This window comes from Pogonomyrmex barbatus, unplaced genomic scaffold (assembly GCF_055798465.1).
Source record: "Pogonomyrmex barbatus isolate J1 unplaced genomic scaffold, ASM5579846v1 scaffold3, whole genome shotgun sequence".
Taxonomy (NCBI): domain Eukaryota; kingdom Metazoa; phylum Arthropoda; class Insecta; order Hymenoptera; family Formicidae; genus Pogonomyrmex; species Pogonomyrmex barbatus.
The window spans coordinates 9,610,801-9,624,973 of NW_028297127.1; the positions used below are offsets into that span (position 1 = coordinate 9,610,801).

Consider the following 14,173-nt stretch of genomic DNA (forward strand, 5'->3'; position numbering starts at 1 on the left):
ATTTTATCATATATTTTATACTGTTACTTTATAATTCTTTGTGATAAAAACGTAAATTGAATAAAGCAATTTTGTGATATAAAACTATTTTAAAGCTAAATAATTACTACTTGGGTTAGAAAAAGAAGTTTTTAATGGATAGAAAGATATACATATAATTTGGTTTTTATTATTTTTAAATTAAAGAAACTACTACTTAAGTTTTATTTTTTTAAAACAGTTTATCAAATCTTTTATACGATTAAAATATATAATTTGACTAAAATGGACTTGTAGCTCCATGTTTGTAAGACTATAACTTGGCGCCAATTATTGATATCAAATCTTTTATATAAATTTTACACAATCATTTGAGTTGGCAATATCCACTATACTTAACACCCTTTTTTTACCTTTTTTTAAAAAAAAGATAATTTTACAGTGATATCAGACATTTTGAAGTATTCCACTATACTTGACACCTTTTTTTTACCTTTTTTTTAAAAAAAGGTAATTTTATAGTGATATCAGACATTTTGAAGTATTATATTATATTACCGGCGGCAATCGATAAAATAGATAGCAATTTTTTTATTCAATTATTTATTTTTTTTTTCTTATAATCTCCAATCTTATTATGTTATCCTAATAACTTTTACGATTTTCGAAGGTATTGAGAAACACGTATCCCAACTCTCTTCCGCTGGGTCGATAAGATTAATAGTGACATCTCGTGATAGACGTTGTAGCCGTACAAAGGCGACGATGATGATGTTTCTTAAAGTAAAAATTTCCAAATCGGACTTTGCATATCAATATCTCTGCTTGTAGGGCACGTAGCAGAAAAATAAAAATATTTTTATTATGCAAGTCGGACTCAAGCTATCGATCAAGCCTACTTAGAACTTGATCGTTTAGCCGTTATTGAGATTCGATAATTTCAGATGCTCGAACCTCGACGACTCGCGTAAAGTCACGGCAGTGTTCTCGATTGATCTTGACTTGACACCCGAGACACTACCGTGTCTCCTGATAAAAATCCATCTGTTTATTAAACATTCAATAGCCAAATTAATCGGAATATTAATAAACAATGACACCATGTCTAACATTAATGAAAATTTGTCGTCAATCCGAATATTTGATAATTTTTTAACTAGTTCGAAGCTATTTTTTATGTAACTTTTACCAATCGGAATCGATTTGGAGATGATCTTCAAAATGCAGCCAGATTGTAAAAAGGACTGTCAATCGATGAAACAATAATTCGAAAGGGGAACACTCAGGTTTATGGATCTTCAGAAATCTATAGGCTCTAGATAAAATACCGGTGCTACAAAATAGGTATTTATATAATGTCGAAGATATAAATTCTGATTTTTTTCCATCTTGTAAGCAAATCTCTCAGATCAGTTGACCATTTTTTTGGTCTTTGTTGATTCTTGTATAAGTCTCAATGTCTGACAGAATATGATTCACTTTGTGGAGGTAATTATTCTTGTCTGCAATTGTAGTTCCCTTTGTTTGCTTTTGTAAAAACAACATTCGGATTATTACGCTTGGCGTAATTTCAATAATTTCGGTAGTTGTATTAATTATACTTATTGGGCAGATATAATCATCGGATTCTACCAGGCAATTATCAATAAATACTCTTGGTTCAGTTTCTTGGTTCAGGTTTTACTATTCCAATCTGATTTTGACTAGCTGAGTAATAGCTTGTACAATGGTTTCACTGCGAGGCGTTAGAACATATTACTTGTGAGAATGCAATTTTAATTTTACGCTTCCTATTCGCAATATTTCTTTTGCATGATCACATTTTGCTCGATGTTTCTTTAAGAACTCTGTACCGCGAATTCTTTCGTAAGCGACTGGAAAGTCATCTTTTATCACATACATGGTGTGTCTTATTTCCTCATATCCGAGGACGATCGTAGTTCGAATCTTACCGAGAATGTGAATCTTGTGTCCTGTTACGCCGGTGAGGGTTATTCATTCCTCTCGTACTAGCGTATTCCCTTCTAAATTTCCCACTTTAACAAGTGTTAGGGTAACACCCGTATCCAACAAGAAATTTTTTTTTTTTCATTTCCTTAATTGGCAAGGTTATCAGGTCTAGAGTAGCGCTGACCCGTGCCTTGTTTGTTATTTGAACTACTTGATGCTCTCGCGCGACTCGCGTTGTCTTTCTGTTTTTTTCCTCTTCTTCTTCGCTACTACTAAATGACAAATCTGCACCTTCTTTGCATGTTTCGCTCTCTTTTACTCTTATCGTAGTATTTACTTGTCCTCTCGCTTCTTTCTTTTATCTCGGTCGTCTCACTTGTTTTCTCTCTGACATTAGTTTTTGACCAGCATTCTTTTTTATCGTGTCCTGCCCTTTTACAATTTACGCAATATTTTTCCATAGCGTTTACGCCAACGAGTTTTTCGGTTCTAGGTAAAGCAAATCGGTTCGTGTATTTACTAGCTCGACAATCTCGTCCAACATGTCCGATTTTTCCGCATTTTTGGCATTGCGGTAATTTATTTTCACAGGCGGGTGTGCGTACTGTATTCGCTTTTGCACGCCCGAAATTTTCCATTGGTCTGTTTGCTTACCCCAGATGGGCTACAACGTTATTATTAGGGATAGTTCGCCAAGCCTAAGGAGTTAGGACTTCGAGTGGAATCGAAGGGTAAAAGGGGCCTCTTGAAAGCACTAATACACACTTTTCATCTACAACTGATTGGTTTATTTTAACAAGGCACAAACTGATAATGTTACAACTGTTATATTTCTCACACACGATTAAATGTTGTCGGGCGGCTCGGCGCATCTCGTATTACTCTGGCGGCCGACGACTGTATATGATACTTGAGATACTGATATTACAGCTCGCGATATTATGAACTTCGCGACGGATTTCAGTAATATCTCGCGCGACTTCGTTTGACTTATGATTTTGATTCCGAACGACTTACAATTTCGACTCCGTATGACTCCGAATGACTACGCCTTTCCTTGTGTAGCCAGTTATATAGACTGATCGATACCCGATCAGCATTCTGATCGGTTGCATCGATTGATCGCGCGATATTGATTGATCAATATCACGTCCGGTTCGATCAGCAAATTGAGGAATTTGCTGATAGGTTTTTCGAAATTCATGCGGAATACTTTTGTTGCCATGCGGACTACTTTATTATTAGTTGTAGATCTGGCTACAACAGGTCCTTTAAATTTCTCTTCCGCGCTCGCGCCAACGATGGCGTCTTGTAGCGTCGTATAATGTTGTGATCGTACCAATAGGTATTTATATCGTCCAGCAATCTAAGCTAAAAATTGCATAGAGCCTGCTGCTGTATAGTTTCCAAGATCGCTCGTTTACTTTCTGTTGTGTTATTTCGACCTTCTATCATGGACTCGTATAACTTCATAGTTAATTTGTCTGTACGCAGTCCGAATGATCTTGTTGATTCTCCAGTTTTTTGTTTTAGCATATTGAACTCTAATTGTAAGTGTGTGGTACTCTTCTTGCTAAGATAGCAAACTTCTAGCTTTCTTTTTAACTGAGCAAAATCGTGTATATCTCGCGTTTGAAAATCAGTCATAGTCTGCCTTTTAGTTCAATGCATAGTATCGTTTTTAGTAGCGTTCCCTCTTCCATCGGATTCGTATTCTTCATAGCGTATGATGCGGCACTTAAGAATTTCGGCAACTTATAAAAGGTTCCATCGAATTCCGGAATCATATCGCGAGCTTCTTTTAATCGTAAATATCCCACTACAATTTCGGATCGGTTTCGTATATCTTCGAGTGTTCGTTCGTAAGTATGTCTAAACGTTTTGTTACGGGGTTGTATCCTGTATGTTCGTCGTTCATAGGGTACTTGTGCGAATCGGTTTTCGTTATGGTTGAAAACCGTGACCTCTAGTCGACATTCAGTCTTGTAGTGCGCGTATTCCTTTTAGCAACACGTCTAATATTGATTCTTTATTGTTTGGTTCTGATTGCTCTACACTTCTGTGCGAGAGGCCTGCCGAAGCTCTGAGACTTTCTATTTCCGCATCTACTTCTGTGTTTCGGGTTACCTCTGGTTTCTTGCCTCGAGGTGTACGTAATTGTTGTTCCGCCATGTTTCTATTCCCGCTCGGGGTTATGCGAAGTTGTGTAATATCGAAAACTTCCGGATCGAAAACGCTATCGTCGTAAGATGTCAGAACTCTCTCCGCTGTGAATTGCAGCTCTCGTTTTCTTCAGGACGTGTTGTTCTGGGATGCAGTCTGTGTTTGTCCACTGGCTCCGGTATTAGGTTCTCATCTACGTTGTTGAACGGAAATACTCGCTCGATAACTATGTGTGGAGCATCAGCTCAGATGAGTTCTCATCCGAATATCGCGCTTCTAAATTTCGACGCACGCTATCGCGGATATCGCGTACAGCTTCTTGGACTACACGCACGGGAGTGACAGGACTTCGCGCTCTTTGTGTTCGCTCGCCGTGTAACCACGATATATTTTTAAGAGGTCGGTTTCTATTTATCTCGCTGTCCGACATCAATGCTATCGCTTGCTTATACAATTTTTACTGCGATATGATTTTTTTTCACTTACAATATCGCCACTAGCTTCATGCTGCTTCATTATCGCGTTTTGTTGTCGTAGGTCGTTGCCTTCTCTGGTCGCTGATATGCGCTCGCTGGCTACTCTACCGGGTGTATTTGTCGACTGATGTCGGTGTACGTTGGACGATGCTGGCTCGTTGCTCTGCTGCTTGCAGGATTGTCTTAGGTCGGCACTCAGCTATTCTTTTCATACTTTTACGATTGTAGGCTTGTTATTTTGAAGTGTTCTCCGTCCGCCTGTTTTCCACAGGTCTTGTGATTTGAGAAAGTTTCTCTTTTGCGACCTGCAGCCTTGGGGGCTAATACTGCAGGTCTTATGAAAGTTGCCAGAAAAATTTTTTTTTCTTCTGCCCATTTTGTCTGCTAGGGCTTACCCTTGATTTCTGCTCAGTTAGCGATTATCCTCTCAGATAAATAAGTCGTTGGGATAGTGTCGACAATGCCAACGACTGTCAAAATGTTGTAGCCTGGATGAGTTACAAGTTGTAATTAGGGAAAGTCGGGTTCGCCGAGCCTTAGGAGTTAGAACTCCGAGCAGAATCGTAAGTGAAAGGTTCTTCTGGTCAAATATTATTACTCACTTTTATTAAGTAGTTGATTTATTGGAACGGTTTCTTGACAATGTTTCGTGTGAATCTCGCTATTACTGATAATGACTGGCCGTGACGAAATACAACTGTCCTGTTACGTATTGTGATTGCCCGATCTCGGCGATTTAGCGACCGTTTTTATAGTATTCTAGTAGTGTTGCGTTTCGTCGCGTTATAATTCTAAATCGGACCATATATGGTCAAAACAGCGCGCATTCCTCGTTCGCGCTCTATTTTAAAATTTGCAGACTTGCTTTTGTATACTTGCATTTCCGATCAGCGTTTCCGTAGCACCATCCGATGCTATTCCGAGATTCGAGAATGATCGTGTAGATAACAAATAATGAAGATATTGTTACGTCCGGGGGACTTCACGAATTCTTCTCTTTCGGGAAGAAAAAAATTAACGGCTGCTAACCCATAAACGGAGCACTTCGAACGATCAAAGAAACCCTAAATAAACAAACTTTCTCTCGAGATATGTCTCATTATCAAAAAAACACTTGGTAAACACCCTTGTCGGCGCCGACAAGTTTATGACTTACCAATAAAAATTACAATAAAAATTAATATTAACAAAAGCAAATTTCTAACGGATAGGAAACGCGTTGGATCGTTCGGGGGTGACACTCCCCAAATTGGTGGGGAAACACAAAAAAAACACCAGTCAAGAAGAAACGATTAGTGGCCGTTGGCGGGCACACTAATGAACGATTGAAGGTGTGAACTAGCGGGAGAATTTTTATTAACTAATTCTATCATTCGCTGGGAAATCTGGAAATGTAAAAACAACCATTCAACAATTCACAGAACACCGCTCCCCTCCTTCCTCTATATTCACAATTTTCCTAAACTATCATTCGACAAGCCAACACGGAAATCCATCACGCCCTCAGATATTGCCACCCCTCCGGAACCCTTTAAAAACCGCGACTTGGAGCGGATCGCTCTCTTCTTCCTGCTTCATCGCTACATTCACGGTCGGCACCATCCGAAATTGTTACAGTTAGAATCTGTGCACGATTTTATTATTTTCGAGTGATTCAACGATCCAGCCTGGCCATTGCATTCCTCGACCATCACCAGCGGCCGCTACAACAAAAGTAAGTCCAACTTTATCATTTTTCCCCCGCGATAACTGGCAATTTGGTTCGCGACCTCTACTTATTTATCTCGTTAAAACACTCCAACATTCCAAATTGGCAAGCCGCCGATTAACTCGGTGAAGCTGCCTTCTCCGATTTCTTCACACTCCGACTTGGCAAGCCGCCGATTAACTCGGTGAAGCTGCCTCCCCCGATTCCACAACATTCTATTCCACAACCTTCTAACCTGGCAAGCCGCCGATTAACTCGGTGAAGCTGCCTCCCCCGATTCCACAACATTCCAACCTGGCAAGCCGCCGATTGATTCGATGAAGCTGCCTTATCTCGATTCCTCAATTTCTCTTTCATCTAACTCTCTTTTATATTGAACCAAACAAATGCCATCCGGAACGGACGAACGAAACGGGTATTGCGACACCGTCGGGAGAAATCGAATAAGCGGATTCGTCGCGAAACCTGCCACGCCGAAGAACTCGCGGAGCGATTAATAGAAGTAGAGCCGGGACTAGCCAACATCTCGCTGCATCAGTACGCCTCCGCCCTCCGCTCCGCGGCCGAATTCGAGAACCAGTGTACTCCAGAAAACTTCGACGTGGAGAAGTTTTTTAACCTCGTCCGTCAATTTCCTCGCTCTCCCACCCATCCACCTCCTGGCACCTTCTTCATCCAAAGAAAATTTAAACCCGACAAGCAATTTTGGGACCAAATCTCCAAACACAAAATAACCGATACCGTCCCTATGTATATTTCCCGTGATCCTCTTCCCTACCTCGTCCCAATCAAGGCTTTCCGCACCGCGCACCCCGCCACACCTGCAACCCGATCCCGTAGACATGCTCGCGATCACCAACTTTTTGCCCCAATTAGAACAATTGGGTATATAAGTCCAGATTTTCCTTTGTCCGCGGTTATTTTTTTTATATTTTTTATGTATAAAATTTTTCTTTTGTAACGAATACCTCAACCCTTTTTAATGTACACGAACAGAACATTGTAATTCATTTTTATTATTTATTATTAAATTAGTTAATCAGAATTCGGTCTTAAATTTTTTTTTCTCCCCTAAACTTGACCCCGCGCCGTTCCCGGCTCCCTGAGGATCGCACTAGGTCCATCCCTGGTCAAAGAGATTCGGTTCTCTGACCTAAAACGGACCACCGATAGCGCGGGCGCAGGCAAGGGTAATAACGTCACCGACGCTGATCCGATCCCTGCCCCCTTAACGCGCGTTCGACTCGCGGATCGGCATCACGACGTCGTTCCGCGAGAACAGGAGAGGTTCCGTGCGTCCACCCGAGTTCTCCTCCTCCTGACGAGAGATATTATCTTTCATCCAGAACACGGATGTAACAATATATATGAATAATATTTAAGAAGTTCGGGCTACAACAACATATATTTACTTAATATAAAATTTATGTCAGAAGACTATAATTTTTAATTAAATATTTGTTACGTTTTGTTTTAGAAAATATTTATTATTGGGTCATTTTTATATTCTAAATAATCAAATTATTTAAGGAAAAAATTTATTTGAACTTAATAATGATATTACGTTGTTTACAAAATCATTATTTAAATGCAAAAAATATAAAAGTACAAAATAATACGTTTTATGTAATATGCGCATTTACTTAAAACGAAATATTTTTATTTAAACAAAACAAATAATTATTTGCATCTAAAGATCTGATTTTTAAGAAAATGTATTTCTTTTATTTAAAGAAATTTTTCTCTCAGTGTAGGAGTACGTTCGGATAATATTATAAATATTACCTGAATGTCTCAAATATCATTTTATTTTTGTTATTCACCGAATATTAACCGAATTAAAATACTCGGATGATGTCTTCGAACATAGCCTTAGGACGAGATGTGCACTATAAGGAAATGTTTTGTCATTTCTAGATTTCACATCTAAATGTCTCGCCGTACTTCTGGTAAATGTGAATGCGTATAATCACAGTGTATACAGTAGCGCAACTCTCGATTTCAGCGAGAGTGTACGAAATTTAATTGCATATGCGCGAGCTAAATAGATAATCACGTAACTGATTTTCTGTCATATTTTCTCTTGCATATTTTTCTATAGCTCTTTTTATCACATTTAAATGTCTATAAACAATGAAAATTGGAATACCAGACGTCTGACAGAAATGTCGTTCCAGCAACAAAGAACAGATCTATGATTGGTTATTTACTTAGCTCGCACATGTGCAGTTCAATTTCGTACACGCTATCATCAAAGATGCCGACACAAGTTGTGCTTCTATGTATATACAAGAAGTCCCATAGTATGTATAACACCACTCGTGAGAAAATAGACAGGAGCGAGATAAATGAAAATATTTCATACCATTTTGCGATATTCGCAATAATTTTCGAGTTATTAAATATTAAAGTTGTACAAATAAAAGCGCACAGGGAGAAAGCGTTCACCCATAGAACGGCGCAACGTGACGACGTTGGCCGCCCGGCGCTCGGCGGTAGGTGGAGCACGCGCGGCGAGAAGAAGGATGAGCCACCGCTCACGCTTCTTATCATGCTCACGTCAACGTTATACACGTGATTACAATTATTAAATATTTTATTCTTTATAATATTTATAGCTTTATTAATAATGTAATATTTATAGTTTTTTAATAGTAAAAAATCAAATTAAATAATGTACTAACTTCGCGAATGTAGTCTAACATCTTTTTCTCTAAAGTACAAGAATAGAATAAATATTATCACTTTAAATGACAGTTGTAGTTAATACTCGAATAATATTAATATTCGATTCTCACCATGTATAATTTCAATTAAAAAATTTAAATTTTTTTATTCTTTTTTACACTTTTCATATTAAATACGGACACTCGAAAAAATAGTATCATGTTGATTATTTATCGCAATTCTAGCAATAATTCTCGGTAATTCTAGCAGAATTTCATACTCATGTTTTAAGAAGAATTCCACTAGTCGCATATTTTTTAATAACTTTTTAATCTCTGAATCCTGTATGATTTCATGAAAGAAATATGTAATTAGATTTTGCAAATCATTTTTATGAAAAGCAATTTCGTGTCTTCTTTGCACCAATTGGTTTATCTAATTATTCTCTGTACAAAAATATTGAAGTACAGAAAAACACGAGATATTTTATATTTCATTTTAAAGTTGTGCGACACTAAAGTTTACTTTTCCATAAATTTTTTTATAATCATACTTTATAACCATGAATACTTGATTGCTTTTATGTGCAAAATAATTAGAGGATGATTGTAGAAACGAAAAATTCTGTTAGAATTGCAATAAATAATCAGCACAACACTTTTTCTCCAATCGTACCGTAATTAAAAGTGTGAAAAACAAGCAGTTTACATTTATTTTTAAAATTACACATAATAATGGGATTCGAATAGTACTAATTGGAATTGTTGTTAAAAATGATAATATTTATTGTATTCTTGTACTTTAAAATGGGAAATAGTCATGCTAGATTCACAAAGTTAGTACATTATTTAATTTGATTTTTTGCTATTAAAAAGCTATAAATATTACGCTATTAACACAGCTATAAATATTATAAAGGATAAAATATTTAATAATTGTAATCACGTGTATAACGTTGACGCGAGTCTCGGCTTGATAAGAAGCGTGAGCAGTGAGTCATCCTTCCTCTTGTCGCGCGTGTTCCACCCACCGCCGAGCGCCGGGCGGCCAACGTCGTCACGTTGCGCCGTTCTATGGGTGAACGCTTTCTCCCTGTGCGCTCTTATTTGTGCAACTTTAATTTTTAATAACTCGAAAATTATTGCGAATATCGCAAAATGATATAAGACATTTTCATTTATCTCGTTTCCGTCTACCTTCTCACGAGCAGTGTTACACATGCTACAGACACCCTGTATATACAGGGTGAGGAAAAAAAGGTCGGAAAACTCCTGAATAACTCGGAAAATATGAGTTTTATAAAAAAATGTTTCAGATAAAAGTTATAGGGCTTAAAAAGATTTATTTATTAATCTTATCAGTTTGACCTTGTGTGGCATCGCCAGGGTCAGGTCAAAGTTACATCGATTTTTTTTAAATAGAACTATTTTTTATTTCAAAATCTAATAGCTGTCAAGAGCTTTTCAAAACTTTAAAAAATATTTCTTCATTAAATACTTTTCGAGTTGAAGCTTGAAAGTTATAGTATTTTGATATGAAATATATAATGTCTTGTAAAATATTCAGTTTTCGATGATCTTACCTTAATACTTTTATATATAAAATAATGAGATGAATCAATTGATGTAAAAAAAACACAAGTTGTTTAAAAAAAAACATCTATGTAATTTGCAACATGGTGCTGCATATTTTTTTTACTTGTGTTTTCTTTACATCAATTGATTCATTGATATTTTTTTCTATAAAACTTATATTTTCTGAATTATTTAGGGGTACCGATCTTTTTTCTTCACCCTATATATGCATGGATTTTGTATTCAATCAATTCATTCCATACTTCTTTAATTTCTGTAACTCATAATTTCGAGCATGATAGCTTTGCTTTAATTTATATATCGCCTTTTAGCAGATTTATTTCCAGATATTCTTTCGAGAAGTATTAAATAAATTTTTTTTCTTAAATCGCTATTTAGGTATCTTATTTTCACATCCATATAAAGCTGTTTTCTGCTGCCATTATTAAAAGAAATCTTATGTGTCGACGTTAACTTTTGAGTATGGGGATATTGATCCGTTCTACCTGCACACGAACGGCGTATCATTGTAAACCAGATGCCCTATATACACTATTTACAAGAGCCAGTTAGTGGTTTATGTAGTTCTTTGAAAACTTTTTTTGATTCGACCTATGACCCACCGCACGCGATGAGTGCTTTGATAAAAATTTATATATCTGGATTAGTTGAAGGCTATGCTCCTACCGTCGCAACTAGATTTCTTTGCCGGAATGAATTTTCTTTGTGATGGCGCAAAATTCCATCTGCTATAGCTATATTCGCAACTAGGTGCGGATCTCTTCGCGGTGTCCAGATAAGTGAAATGTCGCTGATTAATGTCAATTTTCACGGTCGTTAGATAATGATATGTGTAGGCCGCGTGGAGATTTTTTTGATGTCTTGATATCGCGATTTGTGCGGCGATGTTCAATGCCTCTCCGCATAAAACGTCTCTGAGTGTCTGGATTCTGAAGAATCGCTCGCTAAATTGGAGAAAAAGGAAGAAGATAAGAGTAAATTGCTGTTATTGAAAGAGGAACTATCGATGTTTCTCATCGATAGCTTTTTGCCGTGTCGAATTAGCTGGTTAGATCGTCGAGTTGAGATCATTGAGATGAGAAGGTAGAATGATTAAGGATAACGACCTTTCGATCGTCAATTTCCTTGTCAGCCGAAGAAGCGGTCTTGCGATTGAGGAACTGTCCTTTAGGCGAAAAATGGAAGAAATGGTTTTGCGATTGACGATGCGGTTTTTCAGTCTCGAGAACAGAGTGCAGAAGGACAAATTGTAGAAAAAAGGTTAAAATTTATCAGTTATATTAGTTGATAAATGCGAGGGATGTCAACAACAGGGGATGGCGAGCCTTCTTTCCTGATATATATATTCTCTGTTGCGATCTGCATATGTGTAAATCATTATGCTTCTGCCATACTTAATTGTTTGCACTGTAACTGCCGGGCAGTAGACGTTTTCCGTACATAGAGCCTGTAACCATAAGATCTTTCTGTTAGTGATGGACATCACGTTTTTAGTTGATTTAGTAACAAGGAAAAGCACTTTCTTCGGAGCACGTGATTGGTCGTGATATGGGCTTTATGCATGTCCTGTATAAATGGTTTCTTTTCGCTTATTAAAAAGAATGCAGGTTTTAATCGATCCTTTGTCACGGTGATTCTTTTATATTTTATTAAGAACATTCAAATTTTCTCGCCTCATCTTGTTATTTTATATAGACTGTCACAGTGATTGCTATGTCATCTTAGATCTGTCATGTCGAAAAAAATTAAATTAAAATATATTCAACGATCTATTTAATTTAATAAACTATATGCATTATATGCATTTATAATCTGATAATTAATTAGAATATTCCTAATGAAATTTCTTACGTTAATTTGATTTTAAAACTATTTTTTTAGAATTTAAAATGGAATCCATATAGAATAAAGAAATTATATGATACATATGTACAATTATGTGTGTGTGTGTGTGTATGTATATATATATATATATATATATATATATATTAAATAGATCGTTGAATATATTTTAATTTATATTATATATATATATATATATAGGGTATCCCGTAGCATGTGTAACACCGCTCGTGAGAAGGTAGACGGGAGCGAGACAAATGAAAATGTCTTATACCATGCGATATTCGCAATAATTTTCGAGTTATTAAATATTAAATTGCACAAATAAGAGCACGCGGGGAGAAAGCGCTCGCCCGCCTGACCCGTAGGACAGTTCAGCATGACGACATTGACCACTCAGCGCTCGGCGATGGGTGGGGCGCGCGCGGCGAGGGGAAGGATGAGCCGCCGCTCATACTTCTTATCACGCCGAGACTTGCATCAACATTATACACGCGATTATAATTATTATATATTTTATTCTTTATATTATTGTGGCCGAACGGTGATCCGCTCGTTTTTTGGTCCCCGAGTAATGTTGAGAAGATCGTTCCTTGCCAACGCACCGTTGATGATTTATTGATTGAGGAGATTCGACAGAGAGATTCGTGCGGGACGGTTTGGAATGGTTTTGAAATTGTAAAACGAGCTGTGTAAATAGTTGAACGTATTGTTGAGCTTATTAAATTCGTTCTTTATAAATGGCCTCTATTTATTTACGCGTGTCGCGTGAGTGTGTGTTGTGCGAGTGACTGCCGCAGAAGCGCGATATTTTATAGCTTTTTTAATAGCAAAAAATTAAATTAAATAATGTACTAACTTCGCGAATGTAGCCTAACATTTTTTTCTCTAAAGTACAAGAATAGAGTAAATATTATCACTTTAAACGACAGTTATAGTTAATACTTGAATAACATTAATTTTCGATTTTTATCATTATATGTAATTTCAAAAAAAAAATTTTAACAATTGCCACTTTTTTACACTCTTCATATTAAACACGATACTCGGAAGAATAGTATGCGCTGATTATTTATCGCAGTTTTAACAAAATTTTTCGCTCTACATTCATCTTCTAATTATTTTACACATAAAAGCAATCGAGTATTCATAGTTATAAAGTATGGTTATAAAAAAATTTATGGAAAAGTAAACTTTAGTGTCGCACAATTTTAAAATGAAATATAAAATATCTCATATTTTTCTGGTAACTGTACTTCAATACTTTTATACAGAGAATGAGATGAACTAATTGGTGCAAAGAAGACACGAAATTGCTTTCCATAAAAATTATTTGCAAAATCTAACTACATTTCTTTCATGAAATCACGCAAGATTCAAAGATTAAAAAATTATTAAAAAATATGCAACCACTCTTTGTAAAACATGAGTATGAAATTTTGCTAGAACTATCGAGAATTCTTGGTCGTACCGTGTTTAATATAAAAAGTGTAAAAAAGTGATAATTGTTAAAATTTTTTTCTTGAAATTACATATAATCGTGAAAATCGAATATTAATGTTATTCGAGTATTAACTACAACTGTCGTTTAAAGTAATAATATTTACTCTATTCTTGTACTTTAGAGGGAAAAATATTAAGTTACATTCGCGAAGTTAGTTATTTAATTTTTTGCTATTAAAAGAGCTATAAATATTAAAAAAACGCTAAAAAAACTATAAAGAATAAAGAATTATTATAAACTATAAAGAATAAGAATTATTATTATAAAGAATAAAATATTTAATAATTGT

At 36.1% G+C, this 14,173-nt stretch overlaps 1 protein-coding gene and 1 pseudogene across 3 annotated transcripts in view; one reads left to right on the plus strand and one right to left on the minus strand.

Moving 5' to 3' along the window:
* LOC105433428 (galectin-8) overlaps positions 1-14,173 on the plus strand; it is a 420,969-nt gene that overhangs the window by 227,211 nt on the left and 179,585 nt on the right. The window lies entirely within an intron of this gene.
* Positions 2,080-4,101, minus strand: LOC148936036 (uncharacterized; annotated as a pseudogene).